The sequence below is a fragment of the Sinocyclocheilus rhinocerous genome, unplaced genomic scaffold (assembly GCF_001515625.1).
Source record: "Sinocyclocheilus rhinocerous isolate Xijiao unplaced genomic scaffold, SAMN03320098_v1.1 scaffold14, whole genome shotgun sequence".
NCBI classification, from domain to species: Eukaryota; Metazoa; Chordata; class Actinopteri; order Cypriniformes; family Cyprinidae; genus Sinocyclocheilus; species Sinocyclocheilus rhinocerous.
In genome coordinates this window covers 981,751-993,368 of record NW_015629561.1, presented here as the reverse complement: position 1 = coordinate 993,368, position 11,618 = coordinate 981,751, and the positions used below count along the sequence as shown (strand labels likewise).

The window sequence follows — 11,618 nt, the reverse complement described above, 5'->3', positions numbered from 1 at the left end:
ATGAGATTACAGTGAGTAAGATACTCACCTTTGTCTTCAACTGTAATATGTCTGAAGGGCTGCATGGCTCTTGATCACTTGCAGTGTCCTTGCTTTAGTTCAGTAATGCCCTCATAGACCATGAAGGTTTTTTTTTTTTCACGCTTTGTTGTTCTTGTTTACGGGCCCCAAGGACATTATACCAGCACAAACAAGTAAACAAACAAACAGACACAAAGATAGCATCACCACCACCGAATATCCCATTGCCTGGCGGGAGTGAGAAACATTCTGAAAATAATCAGATGAACGAGTAAACAAACAACATACAGTAAATAGATGTGTTGTTTTCCATGTGACCAGGATCTGGTGGTGTTGCAGCAGAGAAGAGATGAAACTGAGTCCACTGTACACAATATCTTTTTATACTGTTTATATTGTAAAAATACAAACTAAATCCAATTGTCTGTATGTGTGAGTATGCATGGGTGGTTCTTAGGGAGCGTAACAGCGTGTAACACTGATACTTTTGGACTTGATCCTCAGCTTTGATGTCAGTTTTGGGACTGATGAGGTAACAAACATTCAGATCTTTAGCCGAGTGAGAATTCACCCTCCTTGTGGTCATATGATGGCATGTCACAACAATACTAATCAAAATGGCTTACCGAGTCTGTGTGAACGGAAGTACAATTTTAATGGACTCATTTTGCCCATTAAAAATGTGAAAGTTCATTAACACATAGGACATTTTATGTAGAAATAAGACACAGATCTCAATGCATTCATGCTATTGATTATTATATGAACCAAAAGACGTACACTGTAAAAATGATTTTTCAAAGTTGTAAATAAAACCAAGATTATTAAAGTATGTTTTACAAGAAAATACTATTTCAGTCTTTATACCTCAAAATTTCATTTTTAATTCAGTGTTACTTGCCAATTATTTGTGACATTTACTAGCAATTTCTGAGTTAAAATGATTTTTTTCAGTGTCTAAGCCTACAATGCCACATTATTAATGAAAGTCCAATGGAAATTTGTAAAAAAACGTATCTTTGTTGGGTTTGTTCAAATTCTGAATCTATCTCTTATCTATCCAGCTGCGATCTTGCTTGCGGGTGTGTGTGTGTGTGTGTGTGTGTGTGTGTGCTTGTGTGAGGTGAACTGTACTGTATGTAGGTTAGTCAGAGAGTCAGTCATCCTATGGGTTCTTTGTAATCCTTTCATGACTGCCTCATTAGCCTGTGATGGCCAAACCACAAGAGGGTTTAATCTTAACCCCGTGACGGTGAGCAGACCGAATCTCCTTCTGTCCATTTTACCATGGGCACAGGGTATCTTTTGGACCACAGTCTTTGTCATGCTAGACCATGTGTGTGAGGCAAAACAAGTTTTGTAAATCTGTGTTTGTGTGTGTGTTACCAGTTTTACAAATGAGGACGTCCCCAAAGGGAGGTTTTTGGAGATTTTGTCAGGTTTAGCTCACTTTTGGGTACAAATTTGTCCCCAAAATATGGTTAAGTAGGTACACACACACACACACACACAATCCAAACAGTTTCAAGCATATTCTTTTGTTCCTCAAAATATTCAGTGTAGTTCTAAAGTGTATTAATTTTTATTTGTTATTTTTAATCTGGGTGCAAAGTTCATTATCAGAGTGTTGTGATTAAACACACGGTAGTAACTTCAAAAAATGGACAAATAACTTTTTCTAAATCTAAAGCTATACCGTCTTAAAGTTTAATCTTTTTTTTTTTTTTTTTGCTGCCAAGACTCTGAGGTCCATATAGCAGGACATAGAAGTGAAGTCAGCATTGTTTTATGATCCTGCTGCTTTCATTTTAGGCCAGCATGGCTACATCTTGGATTATTGATTTTTCTAATGAATATGTCTTGACTAATGGGGGTCGTATCCTATTGTCCAGTGGCGATGTGAATTATCGCCTTTTTTGATGGTTCAAGTAAAAGAGGATTTTTGCTGAGAGAAAGTTTCCACTGACCATAAAATAAATCATATTTGAACATTTTTGATAAGATGACAGATTACTGATAAAGCATCACCTTGACTATCCATTAAAAGTTGGAGTGATTTTCATAAATCAGCAACTTGCTCACATGGTCATGAGTGCAATAATAATATTAACATACATACATATACATATACATACATTCATATATATAGACCTGCACACACACACACACACACACACACACAATAAATATATAATATATCAATATATCATAATTATAGATATATTACAATAAATAGGCCTATGTAACTTATTGTACTGTACACTGTTATCTCTATCTCTATATGACTATCTATAATATTAATGATGATTATATACTTTTTTAATAATAATTCTAATATTAATCATAAGAAGAAGAAGAAGAAGATTTAGAACACCTGATTCTAAGTTTAGAACAATTATTGACAACGAAATCAAACTATGATTGAATGATGGCAAGCAGCAAGATCAGACTTGTTATTTCCTGAGGAGTAGATGAGGAGTAGGTAACGGTTCCCATGGTGAGTCTGTCCTTTGCCTAACATCTGTTGCTCGTCGGCTGCCACAACGGCCAAACTAAACCCGCGATGCGCGCGCAGGTGAAGACATCAGATTCAGCGCCTGAAGCGCGCGAGGTTTGTATTGTGCTACTAAAGCGGCTGCAGCGCGGAAGATGTGCGCGCGCCTGTTCTAGACGCATTACGGTAGACCAAACTGTCCCCTAACACATCGCCAACACAAGACACAAGCGGAGTAATTCAACACTGATTTCTCTGCGAATGAGCGAGGAACAGACGAGATGCCAAAAACTCCAGCGAGAAGTATTATTGGGACTTTAGGAAAACTCACCGTGTGACTAACTGAAAGAAACAGAGAAGACCTGAAGCGACGAGGAGGCGTAAAGAGCCGCGGGCTTGTTCTTCGTGAACTTTGGGGAGCGCTGTGACCATGCAGCCTTTGAGCTAGTGCACGATTATTGTTTCCACTTATCACCCAACTGAGTGACCAGTCTGAGAGAGGAAGACAGTCAAAACAGGAAAGGAAGACTATTAAAGACAGTTGTCGTTGAAAGTAATGGTCTGAAGACATCACTCATAAAACAGGATTTTTTTTCCCTTTTGCGTTGCTCTTCTGAAGGTTCTGGAATCACTGGGACATTCACGAGAGCTGGAGGGACACATCCACATGGTCCAGCCGTAGAGTGAAAGTAGAGTTCTTCACAATATCCTAACAGGTTCATATCCACTTTTTACTTATTCTTTTTTCTTCCTTTCTTCTTCTTATTTGCTCCTCGCGAGATTAAGCGTTTTTAATACTAATATGTAGGCTATCCCAGATTTGAATGTACGGACGCGTTATCACACACACTTCTTCAGATCATTAGAAAGAAATATTAGAGTCAGTGTATTTTCGTAGATGTTTTGCAAACTAAAGTTCTTGGTATCACAGTAGATTAGACAATGTAACTTTTTTACTCGATACTTTTAAACCCGAGATGAAAGCGTGTTATTATTCTCTACGAGTGAATAATAACTGATTATGAATTATATATCTGCATTTTTGATTAAATACATAATTAATTACGTGGAAGGGTTTTAGATAAAACTGAACCTCGATCGTGAAAAAGACTGAAAACAAGTTTAGTGAACATGTGCAACTTTGTTTGAAAATATCACCTGCTTTGAAATCTGATCAAGATCTGAGATCTGATCGGAGAGAGAGAGAGACTTTTTGACAGATCAGTTAAAATAATTTGGAATAATTATATGTTAGTGTGTACTTTTTTTCCTCAAAGACCATATGCTTCTTCCACAGAAATGTAGAAATAATATTGCTTGACCTTGGCAACAAAACTCTCCGTATAAACAATTTAAGTTAATAAACAACATCGAAATATGCACGTAAACTAAAAAGTTAAATTACGGTTATTTTATGTAAGTTGGCTTAATTTTTTCTTATTCTTCGTCTAGTTGATTGTTTTTAACAGGCCCTCAGCAAATAGTAATCTGATTTTAGGCAAATAACCCACAACTTCTGATTCGTACGTTTTAATTTATATAAGATACAGCATTAAGAAATAATTTATTATAGCGGAAGGTGAAAATAAATAAAGGAAATGTATTGAAGTTTATTCATAGTGTTTAGTGTCGATTGTACCGTTGTGTTATACTGAGACAATTCTTGAAAATGCAACGCATTAAATAAAAGAAATATAAAAATAAGATTAACTCTGCATGCATGATTATTTATAATTCAAATGCATAAATTATCGCGAGATACAGTGACATTAGTAAGGTTTGTAGAAATGCAAAATAATATTTCAAACACAGATGAAAAAGTATTAACGTTGCACTTCAAATAATATACATATATTTTTTAATTGTTCAGTTTTCGCCTCGCCAATACGATTTAACAGACAGATTGTTGACTAACTTAAGTGATGCAAAACCTAATGTCTTTATTTAGTGAATCATTTTTTACACAGATGGATGAACAATTAACTTTTTCTTTTATTTTTAAACCGTGATGGATTACTATTCTTTTCATCAGCGCTGTTTGTTTCGCCCTCAAATACTCGCAACATCAAAACTAACACAAAACAAACTAGCAACGATTTTAACTTGTGAGTCTGGGGCATTAAAAGTGAATCTTCAGAGGGAACTACAGCTCAGGAGTTGACCACGTACACGATTAATTTGCACTCTTTCTGTACTTGGTTTTTAAGAATAAACCTTTACATCAGTCAAAGAAAATTACATATATGCATCATCATCTTTCTCATAATCTTGCAGTGTGTGTAAATCTCATGTTTTTAAAAATTGATTGATGGAGCTTTTAACACAATGCATTTAAATCTCATAAAAAATATAGGTGAATCTTTGCTTAATTCACTGTTGACATTTACAGCACAATGCAAATCTATATTAAATCACAAGATGAATATTTTATTGAACAATGAGGGAGAATGCTAAATGATTTACGTTGATCAAAGTGTTTCTGAGATTGTCAGTTAGTTTGATCTCTTAATTATTTAATCTTCATTATTACTAACGTATTTTAAAAACACAAAGGGATTTTGGAATTTATTTATTGACAGTTTGCTTTCTTTAAATAATATTTCGTTTATTGCTACACACATTTGTGTGGAAAGACAAATTATTTTTGTTGAACTAAAATTTTTATTTTTTGAACTAAGACTTTTTTTTGTCTCTGTGCTGTAGTTGTTTGTTCCTACAATGTCCGTTCATTGATATATAGCCTCTTACGATAAACAGATTCCCTGCTAATTGAAATGTGACACGTGTAAATGTTGATGAACATAAGCATAAAGTGATGAATACAATTTCCATTTGATCTGCTTGTGTGTTAGATGAGTAGCGTGATTGAATGATGTTATGTGCTTAGAGTAAAAGTGATAATTCATGAAGTTGACAAAGAATATGGCAATTTATTCAGAGAGGGCATGAAAATGGCAGTAAAGTGGGTAATTTAGTTATTTGCATGGCCGTCAAGCAGCTGCAAGCGGCAACAGCTACACCTCAGCTGACAGTTTTAGCACTCTATTTCTAACGGCAGACACCAGACTACTGTACAGTTCAGGTTATAATTGATATATCACTTGTTTTGTGATAAGTGATTGTTTTATGCTGTTCTTCATGTTTATACACCTCACTTTCTGAGGTCTTTCGAATATGTTATTTTGATGAATGTGTGGATCGCATGGCAGGCTGGTATTCAGCCCACTGTGGGTATTTTTCTGGGTATAAAGAGAAGGTCTGGAATGTGTTTGTTTTGGACGCTGACGTTGAGACTAACCTGCTGCCAGGTGTACATTAAGACGTGTTGCTTTGTGATGCATATTTTATGAACATTTGGTGATTGAAACTTTATTTGAACAACCAGTTTTCTGCTAATGCAAATATATGTCGGTGTGTGATGTGCAAAAAGCATTTAGCGTGTGTGTGTGTGTGTGCTCTTTTCAAATTCAGATGAGCCTTAGTCAAGTGATTTAGAGGTAAATTTAAGTTTTTCAGCATCACAGGTGGTTTTAACACAAAGCACTCTGGTTCTCGTGAAGCACTGTCCCTTAGACCCTCACATGGCGTTTCCACCATTAAACTCTTTTACCGTTCCAAAAATTATGTTAGTTTTCACACAAGTGCATTTTTAACCAAAGCATTTTGAAGAGCAATACATATCCATCTCTAACTGATTAGGATTATTTTTTTTGTTAACCATACTCTGCTCTCTGAAACATGTTTGTGTGAAATATGTCATGCCTGCGTTCTCCCTTTCATATTTCGGCTGACCCTACATGAAATGTCAGGCTGGAATTTTTACGCTCGTTTGCATCTTTGAACACATCAGCTCCGGCGTTGACCAGCGACAACCACCAGTCATAGATAAACGTAAAACATGTGGTTTTAATTGAAGATGTTATTTGGTGGAACGGCGAGGCCGAGCATTCTTCAGTGTATGTGAATAATAAATTAAGCACGTTTTTAGACAGTGAGGACTGCATTTATTACTAGTCGGAGAGTGGTGTCATTTTCTCCTCAAACTCTGAGCCTTGAAAGGGGAAAAAGGAGCTAACTACACAAAACATTGACACTGAGCAATTTCAACCAACTTCAGCATCTATAAATTAAAAACTATAAAGAAAAAAGGGACCAGAGTGACGGATGTTTTCCAGATGACAATGTTGATATGATTAGTTGAGCTAGATACCGAAAAGGTCTGGTGTTAACCGTTTCGGCTTTGAGAGAGACCAGACTGCAGCACGGAAGTGCCGTCTCGGCGATCCGGCAGCTTAAGAAGCTGCTAGACGTTGTCTTTTTATGGTGTATTTATTCCTAATGTGAATTTAAATCTCCACTTGAACTCTTGAGCACAGTTTCTCTTTACCGTGACCTCAGTGGCACATTTCTTTTGCAGTTTTTTGGTTTTCGCGCACAAGGATTCCTGTGTGGGGAGGCTTCACGCCGGGTTTCGGGAGAGTGCCAGGCTGTTATGAGGTGATGACTGTCTTAAAGAATGACCCTAGCGTTTGCTTAGAGAGAGGAAGGGCCCATTTCTGATGAGCTGGGGAAATGTGGTAGAGGGAAAAGCAGGGTGTTCACTGGACGGAAATGACAGTACTTGAGTCTGAGACGTTGATCGTTACTTCTCTATATCCATTAGCCGTGCACCTCAGGAGAGATTATTGGCAGTTCGGAGCTGCAGACGCGGGTGGAAAGTGAACTAGTGCACTGCACGGTCAGTCACACTGCTAGAGCTTGTTACAACTGGCCTTTTTTGACAGAAACTGATTGAAGTACCTGTAGGTTTGATGAAGAACATTGTGTATTGATAATTGAAGCTTAGATAGCGTCTAAAGGAGGATGCAACCTGAAGTCATAAACTTGCTCCCTGTGGCCACCGAAGCTGCTTCTGCTAACTTTGCGTTCCAGCTGACAGCTGTATTTGTGTTATGGATTTTCTCTCAGTCCGCCGTCTCCCCCCTCGAGCCTTCACCCCCTCCACAAAGGTCTTTATAATGCAACTCGCTGTATATTTTAAAAACCCTAGCGTAACGCTGACAAGCCATCATGTCCATCAGAGAACGGCAGAGAGCAGGCGCATCAGTAAAGCTCTTTGGGAGAGATGGGAGCAAACTTTCGGCACTGTCACAAAAGACGTGACGTGATGTCAGAGTGACAGCTGCAGCTTGTTTGAATGCGTCTTAGTAAAGTTTTCCAGAGAAGCCCAGCAGATTACTGAAAACTTCTGCCTAAACAGGACAGAAGAAAACCTATGATGTTTTATTCCTCCCCGCATTGCCTGGCCTTGTTTGGCGGCAATGGCGGGAGGAATTCCTGTCAGTGTTGCCGGCCGTGGTAAACCTTAGTCCGGGTTTAAAACTCTAATCCACCCCCAGCTGCCGAAGGTGTGAGCGGTTCGTTCCTGAGGGAGTTTCTGGCGCTGCACTGTACGTTTGGATAAATCCCCCTCCCCACTGTGTGACCATATAAGTAATAACCATATAAATGCATCTAATTTTCATTCGCTAATCCGTAAAGTAGCAGCGGAATGGAGAAGTGTTGGTTTCTTTTATGGTATTAGTAATGGGTAACAAGTGGATGCCTACTTAAGTTATTTGCATTTGAAATGGTCGAACGTGATACATCTTCTGACATAATTATCTTTTAACCATGTGTAAAACAAAATCAGATTTGTCCTTCTGTTTTTGATTGATGCATACGGCCCCTTTTTCTCCTGCTCCTCCTGTAGTTCCTACTTCCTACACAACTTTCTCACACACTTTGCATTTTCCTTCCAAAGAAGTCGCATTTTCAAAATGTATATCATGTTAAAAATACCCAAATCCATGCGTTTCTTTGTGTTGTGTCAGGGCTTGTCTTTTTTCCTCTTCTCTGATGCTCTTGTGGTGAAGTGTCTTGTCTTGGTGGGGGGTGAGGGGCGCGAGAAGCACAGTGCAACACACTCGCTTGCAGGAAAAAGCACGTTATCTAGCGCTAACCATCACATGTCAAATAATGCTAGGGTTTTTATACATGGTCACAGACTCAAAGACACAGGAAAAAAATTCTTTAGGTAGCTTTTGTAGAAATATATAAAAAAACATAATTTTTTTTTTAAAAAATATATAGTATGTTCATATGGTCCAAATCTTGATGCTGGTCTCAAAATTCTTTTTTTTTTTTTGTTCTCCAAATGCATTTTTTATATTCTAAACAGGTGTACTATGTTAATAAGTGTGTACTAATTTGTTAATAAGTGAATGTTATTACATTTATTTAATTTCTTCAAAACCAGCATTTAAGCTCAGGTGAAGGAGCAAATATATATATTTTAGGAAAAAAAAAAGAAGCTTGATTTCTGCTTTTAGTCCATTTTGAATTGTGTGATGAGCGCTGCTAACCGTTGGTTAGAGTTGCCTTTTGCTCTCGGCTGTGGTCCGTGAGCATTGTTGACCAGTGGACATCTGCCACTATATTATCCCCAGCTGTTATCTGAATAATTGTATAGTAACCCCCCTCCCCCACACACACACACACACAGACAACCCCTCACTCTCCATTCATCGGAGCGCTAAATGGAGAAGTCAGGGAGAGTACTCTGGTTAGCATAAACAAAGTGCTTTTGAAAATGTTATTTCTTTTTTAATATTATAAAATGTACTTTTCATTTACAATTATTTAATTCAACCCCTCCCCCACACACACACACACACACACACACACACACACACACACACACAGACAACCCCTCACTCTCCATTCATCGGAGCGCTAAATGGAGAAGTCAGGGAGAGTACTCTGGTTAGCATAAACAAAGTGCTTTTGAAAATGTTATTTCTTTTTTAATATTATAAAATGTACTTTTCATTTACAATTATTTAATTCAAAGAGGACTGCATAATTTTTGCATATACTGTGTAGGACTTTTTTTTAATATTTACTTTTACAATACAGTAGAAAAGAATCAAATTTAAATTAAAATATTTTTGGTTCCAGTACTTAGGAAGATATGTATATAAATGTGTGTGTGAATTTTTTTTAAAACATTTTTTAAATGATAGATTTAGAAAAAGATGATGTGTGTGTATCTTGTATTAGTAATGGGTAACAAGGGGATGCCTACTTAAGTTATTTGCATTTGATATATAAATGTGTGTGTGAATTTTTTTTAAAACATTTTTAAAATGATAGATTTAGAAAAAGATGATGTGTGTGTATCTTGTACGTCTTCAGCATAGCTTAATATACTGTGGTACTTTACAGCGGAGCTTCAATGGGTGCCGGCACCCACGACCGACTACGTAGTGATATTATTTGAACTAAATTAGCTGTAGTTAAATAAATAAATAAGCCATGAGCAATTTTTTGGAGCTATTTTTCATTGATGTCCTCTTTGCAGCTATTTGATAGGCTTTATCAAGGCTTTGACATTCGCACCCATCCATGTACTGAAAAGGCAAACTCCAGCCATGGTCTGTTATCAACTCTGATCACCGGATGACACCAGGGCGACTTAAAGTGGTGTGACCTCTCGAACTCTTTCTTTCTTACCTCTCTCTTATTCCATATTCTTTAAATCTGTGTGTCGGAAGACATTTGTGAACAGACATCTTACCTTTTCAAATTAATTAGTCTCCTGGCATCCTTGAACTTGCGTTGAAAGGGGACTGAATGCTTTAATTAAAAAAAGGAATGATGGCCAAATTCATGTTACTTCACACACATGCGCTTTTTTATGGAGAGGAATTGCATCGCTGTGATATTGGGATGACATGGGATTCTATGGTAATTTTTCACTTTCAATTTGAGTTACCTTTACTGACATGACCCATGCCCGGATTTTATTAAAGGAATCTACATGATAAAAGTTGCAGATAACTCTAGATAGAAATGTGTTGTGATTGTATGCTTAATTTTGAAACTAACATACCTAATCTTTACTTAATTTCTTTTCAATCAAGCGATCATTTTTATCAGATAAAATAGTTAACAGATGAAAGGCTGAAGCCTCAGATGTAAACCTATTCCTTTTATTAAAACCTGATTAAATTTGTTTAAAGAGTTTGCTTGCGGCATTTTCCACGCCTGTGCTTTTTGAATAGGTCATAAGGAAGGACTTTTTCTTGTGTGATCTTTTGTTAAGTGTTTGGTTAAGAATTCAGTTCCTGCAGGTAGAAGAACACTTAGAGAAAAAATGTTTTTGAAATCTGTAGATAAGTAAAACAGGGCATTATGACCACTGACCACAGGTGAGCTATTCTCCTCTATCACTTCAACTATCACAGCTTTTTGGCTTTGTTTCGCCTCACCCCCAGATTACTTTTGAAGTTTTTACAATCCCTTAGTAATAGATAAAACACAAATACAATATTTGTGACTAACTAACAATTTTATTATTTGCTTTAAAGCAATCAGGTCTCAGCAAAACAAGCCTACAATACCAGTGTGGGAGAAAAAAAAATCTAACATCTACACTAAAAAAGTTAACAAAATAATATATGATATATTTTTAATGCATATAAGTTGCTTTTATATATATTAATAATTTATCATTTTTACTTTTGCTTTTATATATATTAATAATTTATCATTTGTATTTTTTGGTCTCACTTCTGATAGTTCTCCTAGAGAAAACAGCCAGTTTTGGAGTCAAGTGGAAGGAAGAAATGATTACAGCGGAGAGTTAGGCTGAACTCGACATCTCTGATGAGTCAGTTCCTTTATGAGGCTTTGTGCTGGGCCTTTGTAAAAAGCTGGCCAGAGAGAAGTTTCCAGCACATCCCCTGGGTGCTATTAGGCTGAGACGTCTGCGAGTGCGAGCCTCCACCGTCCCTCCCAGTAACGCTCTGCGGTTTAGAGCAATCATTTTCTGCACACCAGCTTGCCATGGCTAATTTCAAAAACACAGCCGTGGCTTGTCCCTCACGTCCAAACCCCCCCCCCCCCAAAAAAATTCCCAAAGAAGAAAAAGTGTACAAAATACAGCCTAAACCCTTTAGGCAATGTGTTTGATCATTTGGATTTAGTTTCACTTTGGTTCAAATCTGTTCATAAGTGGCCCAATTAAGGACAGGATTTTTTCGACAATAGGCCTTTTTTT

The 11,618-nt window shown here is 37.1% G+C and overlaps 1 protein-coding gene across 3 annotated transcripts in view; it reads left to right on the top strand.

Annotated features, from left to right (window-relative positions):
• The first annotated feature begins 2,712 nt into the window (after positions 1-2,712).
• Positions 2,713-11,618, top strand: part of LOC107739274 (forkhead box protein P4-like) — a 150,394-nt gene continuing 141,488 nt past the window's right edge. For all 3 annotated transcript variants that reach the window (XM_016551337.1, XM_016551338.1, XM_016551335.1), the window contains exon 1: positions 2,713-3,231. The gene's annotated coding sequence lies outside the window, so the exon portion shown is untranslated. The remainder of the gene's footprint in view (positions 3,232-11,618) is intronic.